The following is a 12,219-nucleotide window of genomic DNA, read 5'->3' on the forward strand; positions in this document are numbered from 1 at the left end:
TTGTGCTACATTAGCTACAAAAGAAAAAGGTCTTTAGGATGTTTTCTTTTATATAAACTTATAAAATTAGGTTTTAATATCTTGGTATTCGGAATATTTTTGGAAAAAACTCCAAAATGCTGTAAATTGTCATTAATAGTGACAGCATAGAAAATTATACTCCTCAGGGAAGAAAAAAAGAAAAACATTCCAATTGGACTTGATGTGGATAAGATTTGTTTATTAACAAAGAAGCTAAGCCTTTCATTGTTTCAAAAAAATGAGTAACAAGGCAAATGAGGTAGTGATTATTTTTGTATATGCAAAAAGGCACCATAATCATAAATAGGGAGATGTATCAGTCTACACATAGGTCAGCTGAAATCACATTTGATGATATAGCTGGCAGGATAACCCATCCTATGTATAATGTAGTAGGGTAAGATATAATGATTTGAAGCTTCACAGATTTATTTGGGAAGTAGAGTGTGAGCAAGTCTGGGAAGTAGGGCTTAATTTGTAGGGTATTTGGTAATGAGTGATCTTGTTATGACCAAGGTTATGACCTGCACTCTGAAGCTCTGGCAATTCCTAAGGGGTCTCACAGCTGGGATCGTTTTCTGACAACACCTCTGAACAACTGGGACAAATGTTCTTTCTTGAAGACTGGTCAAGGGCTGTTTTTCTTATGTTTGCTGCACAGTATCAATCACCATCTCCCAAAACCTCACAAAAGGTTTTAAATATATATTTTTTATGCTTACAAAAATAGTACAATTGGGCCCAACCTGGTGGTGCAGTGGGTTGGAGCACTGCACTGCAAAGCCAAGCCAAGCTAAGCTGTGGCCACTTCAGTGAGAGTTCGATCCCCAGCCCCAGAGGTGATCCACATGGTGCAGCAAAACTCTCCTGTCTTTGCCCATGGCTCCTCTCAGCAGTGTACTTTGTTGATCTGTCTGTTCTGGGGCCCCACTTTGTCTCTGTTGAATCCTCTTGATGCTCCTGCATCAAGAGGCCTGTATGCATAAATAAAATCTTAAAAAAAAAAGTAGTTAGACAAATTCTAAGTATGGGTATGTCCATTTATTTTATGGGTAGGTCTATAATGGTTAAATCCATTATTTTGCACCTTAATAATTAAAGACTATATTCCATTAAAATAAATACATCTATGTGTGCTGGCAAGAACATATGTTATATAGATGAAAATACAATATTGCAGAGGTGCATGTATATGCACTATGATTCCATTTTTATTTATAAACAGCTATACAGATTCATAAATATATGGCCCCGTAAGTATTCACCAGTTTTTACCTTCTAATGACTGGATTGGGGGTGAGCAAAAAGAGAATAGTGGTAGTTGCCACCTTGTTTTAATGTAATGTTTGACATTGTTTAATTCGATATAGTTATGAGACCAGTTTCTAGGGCAGTAATATTCCAGCAAGAACACTCCAGAAGTTCTTTTCTATTTCAATGAAAAGCAGGATATTTATGTATGGGTTGCCTTTGGTTGTGATGAAAACAGACTGAAGGATACCAAGGGTGGAAACAGAAAGTAATCCTGTGGAAGTCATGCAGGACAGACATTATGTTGTTTGGACCAGAGTAGTAGCAGTGAAAAATCATATGAAATCTTCAGATTCTGGATATGCTCTCTTTTCAAGACAGGTTTATTGACCACTTGCATGCAGGCTATTACAGAAAGAGTATCAAGAATGATTTCAGGGTTTTCAGAATGACTAACTACAAGGACAAAGTTAGCATCAACTGAAATGGGAAGACTGTGGAAGCAAGAGGTTTGGCGCAGAACTGAAGTAATGTTGGGCATGTTAAGTTGAAGATCTGAAAGTCATGTAACTGAAGATAATGAATAAACAATTCCATATATGAATCTGGAAATCAGGATAGAGGTCTACAATTTATATTTGGGACCATCAACATATAGGAAATGCTAATTGGACCAAGAAACTATTTGGGCAGGTATATACATACTTGAGAATGAGATTGAAGGCAGAGACCTGGGACACTCTGGCACTTAAGAATTGGGGCAAGATGAAGAAACTAGAGAATGAGACTGAGATGGAATCCTAGTATCCAACATACTGCTTCACAGTAGTGAACAACAGATGCTTATTTAAATAAATGCATAAAGGGTTGGAAAGTAGTATTAAGACAGTGCTAAATTTTAATTCTTTATATAGAATAAATTAAAAGGTGAAAAATAGGATCAAGTGTTACTGTTATTAGTGAATAATGTAGAGTGTGTTATGATAGAGGAAAAATAAACCTTTTCAAAATATATATGTATATTTGTAAAGAACTGATTTTTTGCAAAATATATATGTACATTTGTAAAGAACTGATAGTTTAATTACATTAGTGTTTTTTTTAAGGAAATTACTTAAATTTTTTTTTGCAAAATATATATGTATATTTGTAAAGAACTGATAGTTTAATTACATTAGTGTTTTTTTTTTTTTAAGGAAATTACTCCCCCCCCCCATCTTTATGATACTAAATGGGTTGGTATAAAATATGTTAAAATTTCCCTTCTGTGTAGAGATTATTAAAGTTCTTCAAATCAACTGCTTGCATTATTTGTGAATATATTTTAGAATAACAACCTAAATGGTTAAAATTGATTTTGGAAATAGCACATATATGTAATCCATAACACTCATACTAAATTACAAAATAACCTCTAAAATAAACCTTGTAAAACTTGGTGATGATTTTAATCAGTATGATTTTTGCTTTCATGTATCTGACAATTTAGAATGACTGGAAACTGTATTGAATAGGTATCTTGCTGGAGTATAGAAATATATAGAGCATAGATGTCTGATTTCTGTACTTTATATAGATTATATATTTTCTTCAATGATCTTATATACTAGGCTAAATGTTAATACATTTATGGAAATGGACATGAACAATTTAGTTCAGAAGACATAAAATGATGGCATTGAAGCTGTTTGGCTCCAATATTATTATCTCTTTTGAGAGGGAGATTTATTAAAGAATGTAAATAGAGCTATTTATAGATAGACATATCTTATATCTGATTTTTGTCAGAATGGAAGAACGGAAAATCAAACTTACAAACTCAATGGCCTAGATTTGTATAAAAACTCTATGAAGAGGACAGCTACTGAAACATGAATAGGACCCACTAATTCAACAATGCCCATCTATAACTTTGTTTTTTATTATTTTTTACATCATTCTTAATTTTGTGCACTTTCATATCAGTGGTAATCCCTATGGGCTTCCCATCACCAATTCACCCGTGTGCCATCATCAAGAAATCTCAGTTTTTCACATGAGAATTTTGGATTCCTTGAATATGTAATCTGGACAGTGACCTAGGATCTATTAGATATTAAACTTTCAATAGTAATGTGAATGGCATTACCACTTCTTGTATTTGTTTATTTTTGGTACAGTTTTCCAGAAATCCATTCTGGAAAAGTCTAGGTCAAAGTCTAAAGTAACCACCATTGCTATTCCACAGCACAACCCCTTTCTTTGTTTCTTTCCTTCATTCAAAGATTTGTTGCCTTTCCTCTTATCTAATTGCAAGGATTCTAAGTCCTTAGAACATAGGAAGTATCTCACCATCTCCTATGGATTGTGTAAGTGTATGGGTTAATTTATAATATGTAAAGTTTATGATCTTTGAGACTTGAATGGAGTTGGTAAATGTAGAAGTTTTCCTTGAAAAATAATTCATCCTATTCTCTTTTGAGAAAACACACTAAGGCATTAAAATTTACATTTTCAATTAAAGCACAGAGAAACCATTCACAATAAGGTACAGAATTTGATGCTGTTGTTTATTGTGTTACATGCTGGTTACAGCCCTAATTTTACAGTTATTTCTCAGAAATGCTGTTTAAAAAAAAGAATGCCTAGCACCATAGCAACCCCCATGAAATGAGGCATATGCTGTTTCTAAGACGCACAATATGTTTTCCTGATACTGTGTTTGCTCATAAACATGTTTATTGTAGGTGCTATCTGAGGCAGGGCCTGCTATCCTCTGGAAATCTTCTCTCTATATGTATGAGATTCTTCTTACCTTTCAGGAAAAATAAAACTTTTCAACTACCTTAGAAAATTTGATATTTCACTATTGATAGTATAGTCTGTGGCCCATATGTGTCTTTATGACTAAATAATTCTGTTATAAGTGACCCTAGTTTCTGAGTACATTAGAACATCATTGCATATTGAGGTGGGAGGGAGGTGAGGTCTAATGAAATAGTTCTTTTGTGTACTATAGGGATGATTTATAAACCATCTTGCTCTTTCTTAGTGACTGTGTATACCAGAAAGAGCATTAGAAGTGGTCTGGACCTGGGTTCCCATTCTTGATCTGTCATTAAAAGCTTATTGACTTTGGTCTCAAAACTTCTCTGAGACTAGAGAATAGCTGCATTGATGCATTAAAACAAATTTTTGTGATCCTTTTGATGTAGCATAATGTGATATCTGCTGAGTACCCAAATATACATTCAATCCCTCAGTAGAGAGGAGGCTTCTTTTGGAGAAGAAGTAGTAAGGTTAGGTGGTAAATTTGGGAATACCTCTTAAAAGGAATGTCTATGAGCATGCAAATGTCGGTTAACCTTAATTTGTTATCTAGAAAAACTAGGGTATTTGTTTTGTTTTGTATTTTGTTTTTGTTTAGGAGGTCTAAGTGGGGCATTTATGATTGAAAGTGTGTGAAGATAATGACTCAGAGCCAGTAGAACATAGTGACATTTGCTGCATCTCACCCAGGCCTTTATCATTTAAAGCCTCAGGTAGGTGGCTAGACAGTTATCTCCTGAAAGATGTGAGGCAAGATTTCTTGCTGCTCTTCAAGCAAAATGGTGTGAGTTTTGTCAAAGAAATATTATAGAGAAATGAATATTTCTATGTTTTAAACTCTACTCTGGGTTGATTACTTAATTAGCTTTTATTTGGGAAAAAGTGTTATGAAAATTCACATTGGGGAAATTATTAGGGAAATGTCTTTAGAATAACCTAACTTAGGTAGTTTGTGTATAGATGTGAGAATAAAGTTATCTTTTAAACCAATCATTCGATTTTAAGTTCAGAAATATACTTTGAAGATTTTTGCTATGACTTAATAAAAACAAATAAATGTAGTTAGTAATTATTGAGGAAGAATGATACAATGTTAAGCTATTTGAAAATATAGTATTAATAACATTGTGGAATGGGAAGGCACCTGATTTTTTGAACTGAACATATCTCATGATTCAGCCCTCTAACTGTAAAAGGCAAAAATATTAGTTGATGCATGGAGTTATTTTAAGGATTCAAAGACAATTTATTCATTCAATAAATATTTATTTATTTATTTATTGAGCGCTTACTATGTGTTGAGGCATATGCAGATTCAAAGGCTATATCTGTATACTAGAAAGAAGAAAATTCTGACCTTAATGGCTTTAGCAGACTTTGAAGGAAGAAGCTTTACTTAGTGATAACTGATGTGATCAGGCTTTCCAAAATACTGCTGTGATGGGGTGTGAAATCCTAATAGTTGAGGTGAACAGGAATGGGATTGATGTGTCTTGCAGGTAAAGTATAACCATTAATTCATTATAGTTTTAACACCAATTATATAAACTAGGACCGGTTTCCCTACTTTTTTTTAGCTAAGAAAAATTGTGTTCATAAAGGTCAAATGATGTTTGGTAAATAAATTAGAGAGAAAATTTAAATGTAGAATATTTATATAGTTTGCCCATGGCCTTCAGCAAGAGAGCAGAGAGCTGGCATTAAGCTGTTCCTGACTCTGGCCAGGGCTCTTTTTTATTATGTCCCTCAGATTGTAGGTGTAAAGTGCGTGGAAGATAGGGAAAGTACACATTTTATATATTCCATATTTACCAATATAAAAAGTATCCACACAATGCAAATAATTTAATCACAGTGAAGACTCCTAAGTTACTTAGTTTTATTTTTTAACACTAGTCATAGCTGTATTTAGTTATCCAGATAGATTGACTGAATTGTGCATTTAATATACTAAAAAACAGGATCTGTGTTAACTCTAGTTTTTTCTGGCAAGCCATTGTCTGTGAAGTAAATTCAAGCCAAAATTCAAGGCCATTCATCCAAAACTTAAGGTGTTCTGAAATAGAAGGTATATATGTCATCTTGTGTGATGTGTGGGTTGTGTGGGAGATTTTTTGCAAGTTGAGTCACTGGAGACTAGTGCTTCTATCCTGCTTTTGAAATCCTACAGCTGGTAAAACTTTAGTAGTTTCAGTTTCTTTTTCAAACAAAGCATATGTTAAAGTATCTGTAGTCTAATTATGTGTGGGTGACATAACTTGAGAGGAAAATTATGATAATTTTGGTATATAATATCAACTCTAGTAATAACTAAAATGAAATACTTCTGATTTGTTTTTTGATCCTTTAACCAATTCCAACTCAATTTCTCCCTGGTCCCATCTATTTGACTATCGATAATTTAAAAAATATGTCCTCTATCCCAACATTTTTAACAGGGAATACTTTCAGTGAAAGAATCTTTATTTAGGCTTCTTTTGGGTCAGAGCAATGAGGAGTTAGTTTTGAGGGTACTGATTCTGTGATCTCCCAGTGCTTCTAAACCCAGAGAAATGATTGAGGACTCCTCAAATCTTCTAAGGTTTTTAGAAAGCACATAAAATATTATCTAACAGTTATTTAGTTGAATTCTGAAAATTTTCATAATGTATCCAGTGGATAAACATAAGACGTATTATTTTCTTAAAAGTCAACCTGAGGGCCCTCCCTGGTGGCGCAGTGGGTTAAAGCACAGCACTGAGAGGCTTAAGCCACTTACGCATGAGTTCGATCCACGCCTGGCCAGGAGGAGATCCATATGGCGCTGCAGACCTCTCCTGACCCACCCGGTGCTCCATTCAGCAGTGTTCTTTGTCCATCTGCCTGTTCTCTTCCTGCTTTGTCTTTGGTGAATCCTCTCACCCTCCACATCTCTGGCCTGTACCCCAGTTCTGTATGAGTAAATAAATAATTTTTTTTTAAAAGTCAACCTGAAAACATATCTTTCCGACTTGTGATTATGATTATTTGCACATAGGGTCTACCCTCAAGTTAAGATTTTGTTTTGATATTTGCGCAGTCCTTCTGGTGCAGAAAGAAGGTGCAACCAAAAATGATACATATAGTAACACTATCTCTGTATAACTCTACATAACTTTGAATTTATATTTGCATCAGATAAATTAAACTCGCAAATAAGTTCCAGTCTCATCCATTCAAGATTTCATAGCTATAGAATGATTAAATGTGTTTATGAACACCATCCCCATATTTGCGTGCTACTTTACAGAAGTGCTTTTTTTCAAGCACTTAGATAAGGATTGGCTTTGACCCTTGAAAGTTTGTTACAAGGCAGACAAGCTCAAGTTGACTGACAACCACTGTTTCTTTTAGGACAAGGACAAATTGTGATTTATGGTCATTTAGAGGATGTTAGTAATGTGGGGAAGGGCGTATTTTCAACCATTCCCCATGTCTATATTATATCCTTTACTTGGCAATAAAGAATCTGTATCAGGATCAAAAAAGAGAACCGTTATGATTTTTTTTAGACTAACTTCTGTAATATTCAGCTAATGTGTTTGTATGTTCAAATCACCTTAACAAATATTTGAGTGTTTGCTTGCTGTCAGGTAGTATGCTAGCTAAAGTAAAAATTTTCATGAAATTCCTTATGTATGTAATACAGAATTAAAAAGAAAATATGGGGTGTTAGTGTGGGCTTTGCTGTTTTAGTAAAGTAGAAGCAAAATCTTTTTCCCTTTAAAACTTTGAGTTAGTAAACATATTAATTGAAGATAAAAGACAATCACAGAAACATTTTCTTTTTAACATTAACTCCTTTTTAACTCTTTTTAACATTAACTCCTATTTTAACAAATTGCATAATTTGTGTACTTGCAATTTTCTAACAATCTTGATGATGACAGAAAATATAGTCCTGAGTAATAATATATGTGGAGAAGTATTTTCTGTGAGACTCTTGATAACCCCTGAGTGCCCTTTGTTCATCTAAAACACTGTCTTAAATGTGGAAGAATCAATCTTCCTGTTGATTAGGATCCGTTGACTACTCTCATTGTAACTGTAAAGCAACCTGCAGAGTATGACTGACAGTCAGTTTAACACTGTTGGCAAGGTCACTCATTGACTAATTTGTATATTTGCGAACAGTTTTTTGTTCCTTGTGATAGCTCTTTAATAGTTTACTGAAATGGATTTTTGTGATAATAAGAACAAATGAAGATCTTCATTTCCTTAAGTTGAATTTTTTACAGAGTCTTTTTGGAATCCACTGTATTTTAGACCCACATGTCATATGCCAGAAAGACTGGGGAGTGCAGATTTTAAGCCTTGCTTCTGAGTAAAAATCAATGTTAAATATTTTTATTTATTAGTATTAATTAATACTGAAAAAAAAAATGCTAAGACTTACTTGCCCAAGATTTTTTTTCTACCTCTGATTTATTCCCAATACTTAGATGGAAAATCTGACTATATTCTTTTCCTCAGCCTCTCAGTCACATGACTTTGTACTTACTGCCTAAATTTTTTCGCACGAGAAGAGGATCTTTCCAATCTTTTTAGCTTTTAACTCTACTAGCTTTGTAGGAGTGTATTTGATGCAAAATAAGTAAAAGGTGTTTTGTGCCTTTTTTTTTTTAAAGATTTATTTATTTGTTCATACAGGCCAGAGGCTCAGGGGCGGCGAGAGGCTTCACCAGAGACAGAGTGGGGAGCAAAACTGGCAGATAGACAAAGTACACTGCTGAGGGGAGCAGCAGGCCGGTCAGGGGAGGTCTGCCGTGCTATGTGGTCATCTCCGGGGCAGGCCGGAATTGAACTCATGCAGAAGTGGCTTTAGCTTCTTAGTGCTGTGCTTTAACCTGCTGTGCCACCAGGGAGGGCATTGTGCTTTCTTTTTAAGGAAAAACTGAAAACTGTTTTCTGTTACTTGTACAAACTGATTCATGCAGAAACATTAATTCTTAGAGTAAAAGAAATATTTAGATTGAAGATTTGGATCCATTAGTTGAGAAAAATAGAGCTTCCCAAATAAAAACTGTGGTTGAAGTACCAGAAAAGGGATACATGGATGATATGAAAACAAATGACAGATATTCTTTACTGGATGTATTATTTGCCTTTTCAGAAATAACCAAAAACAAAAATATTGAGTTTGGCTCTTTTTATTCCTTTAAATTCATCATCTAGGCATATTGACACAGTTGGTTCTCCTAATGTAAAATCTCCACTATCTTCAAAACAATGAAACCTTAAGCAGATATTCTTAAATTCTTAAAAAAAAAAAAAGTTTCTGATCTGCCTCTAAGGCACACTTGCAGGGTCGATGGGAATGAATATAGGTGAAACCTTTATTTTCCAGGCAGTTGCAGACTTTTATTTTTGGAAGCAGTTTTAATCTTCTGGATTATATTTTAAATCTGGATACCTATGGGTAGAAATCTGAATGTGAGCAGCAGAATGATCTTTTTGAAATTTTTGCTTGAAAAAGTTAGAGGGGATGCTTACACCCACGTCTAGAACTTTCCACTAGCATGGGTACTTGGCATAGTCAGGTACACCTAGATATGAAAGTATCTCAGTGACAATATAGTCTCATTTTGAAAGAGATGAATGGGCCAAGTGAATTGCTTTAAGTTATCTAGTAGAAAATCTAGCATTAGAATGTTGGTTCTGTGCTCTGCCCAGGGTTTTCTTGTATGCTTTCAATTTCTCAGAAAAAAGTGAGACTAAACTTGCTTTTCTGTGGCTCCTCCTTTACTCCTGGTACTTACCAAACTCCAAACTTACTTGTGTGTGTGTTTCAAGGTTTAGATTTAGTAAGACACCCTTTGATGATGGAAATAGTTGGGGAGGTAAGGCAAGAGGAGGTGGGTTATTGTGGTGTTAAGCTTGCTAGTTCAAATCACAATTCTGCAATTTAAGTTTGAACTTACGGCTTTTATGTTTCTAGTTTTTTTTTAAAGATTGATTTATTTATGCATGCAGAAATGGGGTATAAGCCAGAAGGTGATGAGAGGTGGTGAGAGGCTTTACCAGAAACAGAGTGAGGAGCAGAACAGGCCAACTGACAAAGTACACTGCTGAGGGGAGCAGCAGGCAGGTCAGGAGAGGTCTGCTGCACCATGTGCATCACCTGGGGGGTGGGCGGGGATTGAACCTGAATTATCAAGTAGGAAGTTTTCCATTGCTAATGGCTTGATATATTCACATCTTTCATTTTATCTTCCATGGAGAGGCTTATCACATGTAGTGATAGCATATTTAGTCAGTGTTCTGTGTGGCTCAGTTGGAGGTACATTTGGTCTAATCCATGAAATTATAGGTAATGTAGTATTAGACATAACACAATCAGTGAGGAGGTTTCTTCCCCTGTCTCTGAGACCTGAGTTGACCATAGAAGGCCACTATATTGACATTTCTTACTCTTGTGATCATGTTTCTAAATCATGTAAGTCAGTCTCATAAATAATTATTTTTCAGTGAGTTTATTTACCTGAAATATAATTAAAATATAATTGCAACTTCTTTGTTTAATGTAATGTTTGTTGTATAGAGAAAAATGATGTGAATTCACATTTTTCATGGAAATATATAATATGCAAATCTGAAGGCCAGATTTAACCTCTTCCTTTGGGTATACTCTAGATTAGGTAAATTCGGTTAAAGTGGTGAATAAGGGAAGGAGAAAGAGATACTTCATTGAGGATAGTGGCCACACAGCGTTGTTTCAGGCTACAGACTATACTTCTTTGGAGGTATTGGAGCATACAATATTAATGTACATACAGATCACTTCAAAATATTGTACAACAGATTTGAATTCAGTAGTGGTAGGGCACTGATTCTCAATGTGGGTTTCTCAGAACAATAGTTTGGCATGACCAGCAGTGTTAACACTAATTTACAGCTTCCCTGATGTACAGAGTTAGAATTTCAGGGTTCCCAGAAACAGTTTTAATAAGCTTAAGTGATGATTTTTGTGTAGTTTAAAGTTTGAGAATATTGCTATAAAGGATATTCCTTAGAGATTTTCCCTGGAGTCTGGGATTTGACATTCTTGATAGGACTTTGTATTATTTAGTTGCTATAAGCAATTGAAATACAGTTCAGTTGAGTTCTTACTTTTGTTTCCTAACTGGTTATGAGTGGCCAGCAAGTTAACCAGCTCTATTACAGACTGTATTTCTTAATCTCTCACCACTCTCTATTATAAGCCTGTTACCTTTTAAAGCAAATGTGCCATTTTAGGGAATTATGAACATCAATAGTAAAGTCAAACTATTACATGGCAGTGGTAATGCTTTAAGGACAGAGTGAAGAAGATTCTAACTAAATAACACACCTCATAAGAAAATATCCTGGTAGGTTTAAGGGTACAGTGATATTATGTCTGTTGTGTCTTAATATCACCTTAGTTCTTATTCATGGGTACTTTCAATATTTGCCAGCGGCCAATGTGACCCAGATTCTATGACTGCATGGTTCTAATAGATATAACCTTACTTAGCAGTGCCTTCATGAATGTTGCCATTCATGTTTTTTTTTTTTTAAGATTTATTTATTTATGCATACAAGAGCTGGGATCCAGCCTAGATGTATGGGAGTGTGTGAGGATTCACCAGAGACAGAGTAGGAAAAGGAACAGGCAGATATACTGAAATATACTGCTGAGGGCAACAGTTGGGGGGACAAGAGAGGACTGCTGTGTCACAAGATCACCAACTTGGCTGCAGTGACTGCTGAATAGCTTCATAGTGCTGTGCTTTAACCCCTTGAACCATCAGGGAGGGCTGAATGTTGCTAGTATTGTTAAAGGAGGATATACATATTTTTTTAAATAACAAACATTGATTCTCTCAAAGTTTAGTGTTCTCAAGATATTTGTAAAAAGTGATTATTAATTCTCAGGTTTCAACAGCTATATATATATATTTTTTTTAAAGATTTATTTATTTGTGCATACAGAACTGGGGTACAGGCCAGAGGCTCAGGGGCGGTGAGAGGCTTCACCAGAGACAGAGTGGGGAGCAGAACAGGCAGATTGAGGAAGTACACTGCTGAGGGGAGCAGTGGGCGGGTCAGGAGAGGTCTGCCTCACCATGTGGTCTCCTCCAGGGCAGGCGGCAGGTGGCA

General features: G+C 35.1%; 1 protein-coding gene across 1 annotated transcript in view; it reads left to right on the forward strand.

Moving 5' to 3' along the window:
* NRG1 (neuregulin 1) overlaps nucleotides 1-12,219 on the forward strand; it is a 933,983-nt gene that overhangs the window by 48,556 nt on the left and 873,208 nt on the right. The window lies entirely within an intron of this gene.

The sequence above is a fragment of the Condylura cristata genome, unplaced genomic scaffold (genome assembly GCF_000260355.1).
Source record: "Condylura cristata isolate star-nosed mole 26May11 unplaced genomic scaffold, ConCri1.0 scaffold00014, whole genome shotgun sequence".
In the NCBI taxonomy this organism is placed as follows: domain Eukaryota; kingdom Metazoa; phylum Chordata; class Mammalia; order Eulipotyphla; family Talpidae; genus Condylura; species Condylura cristata.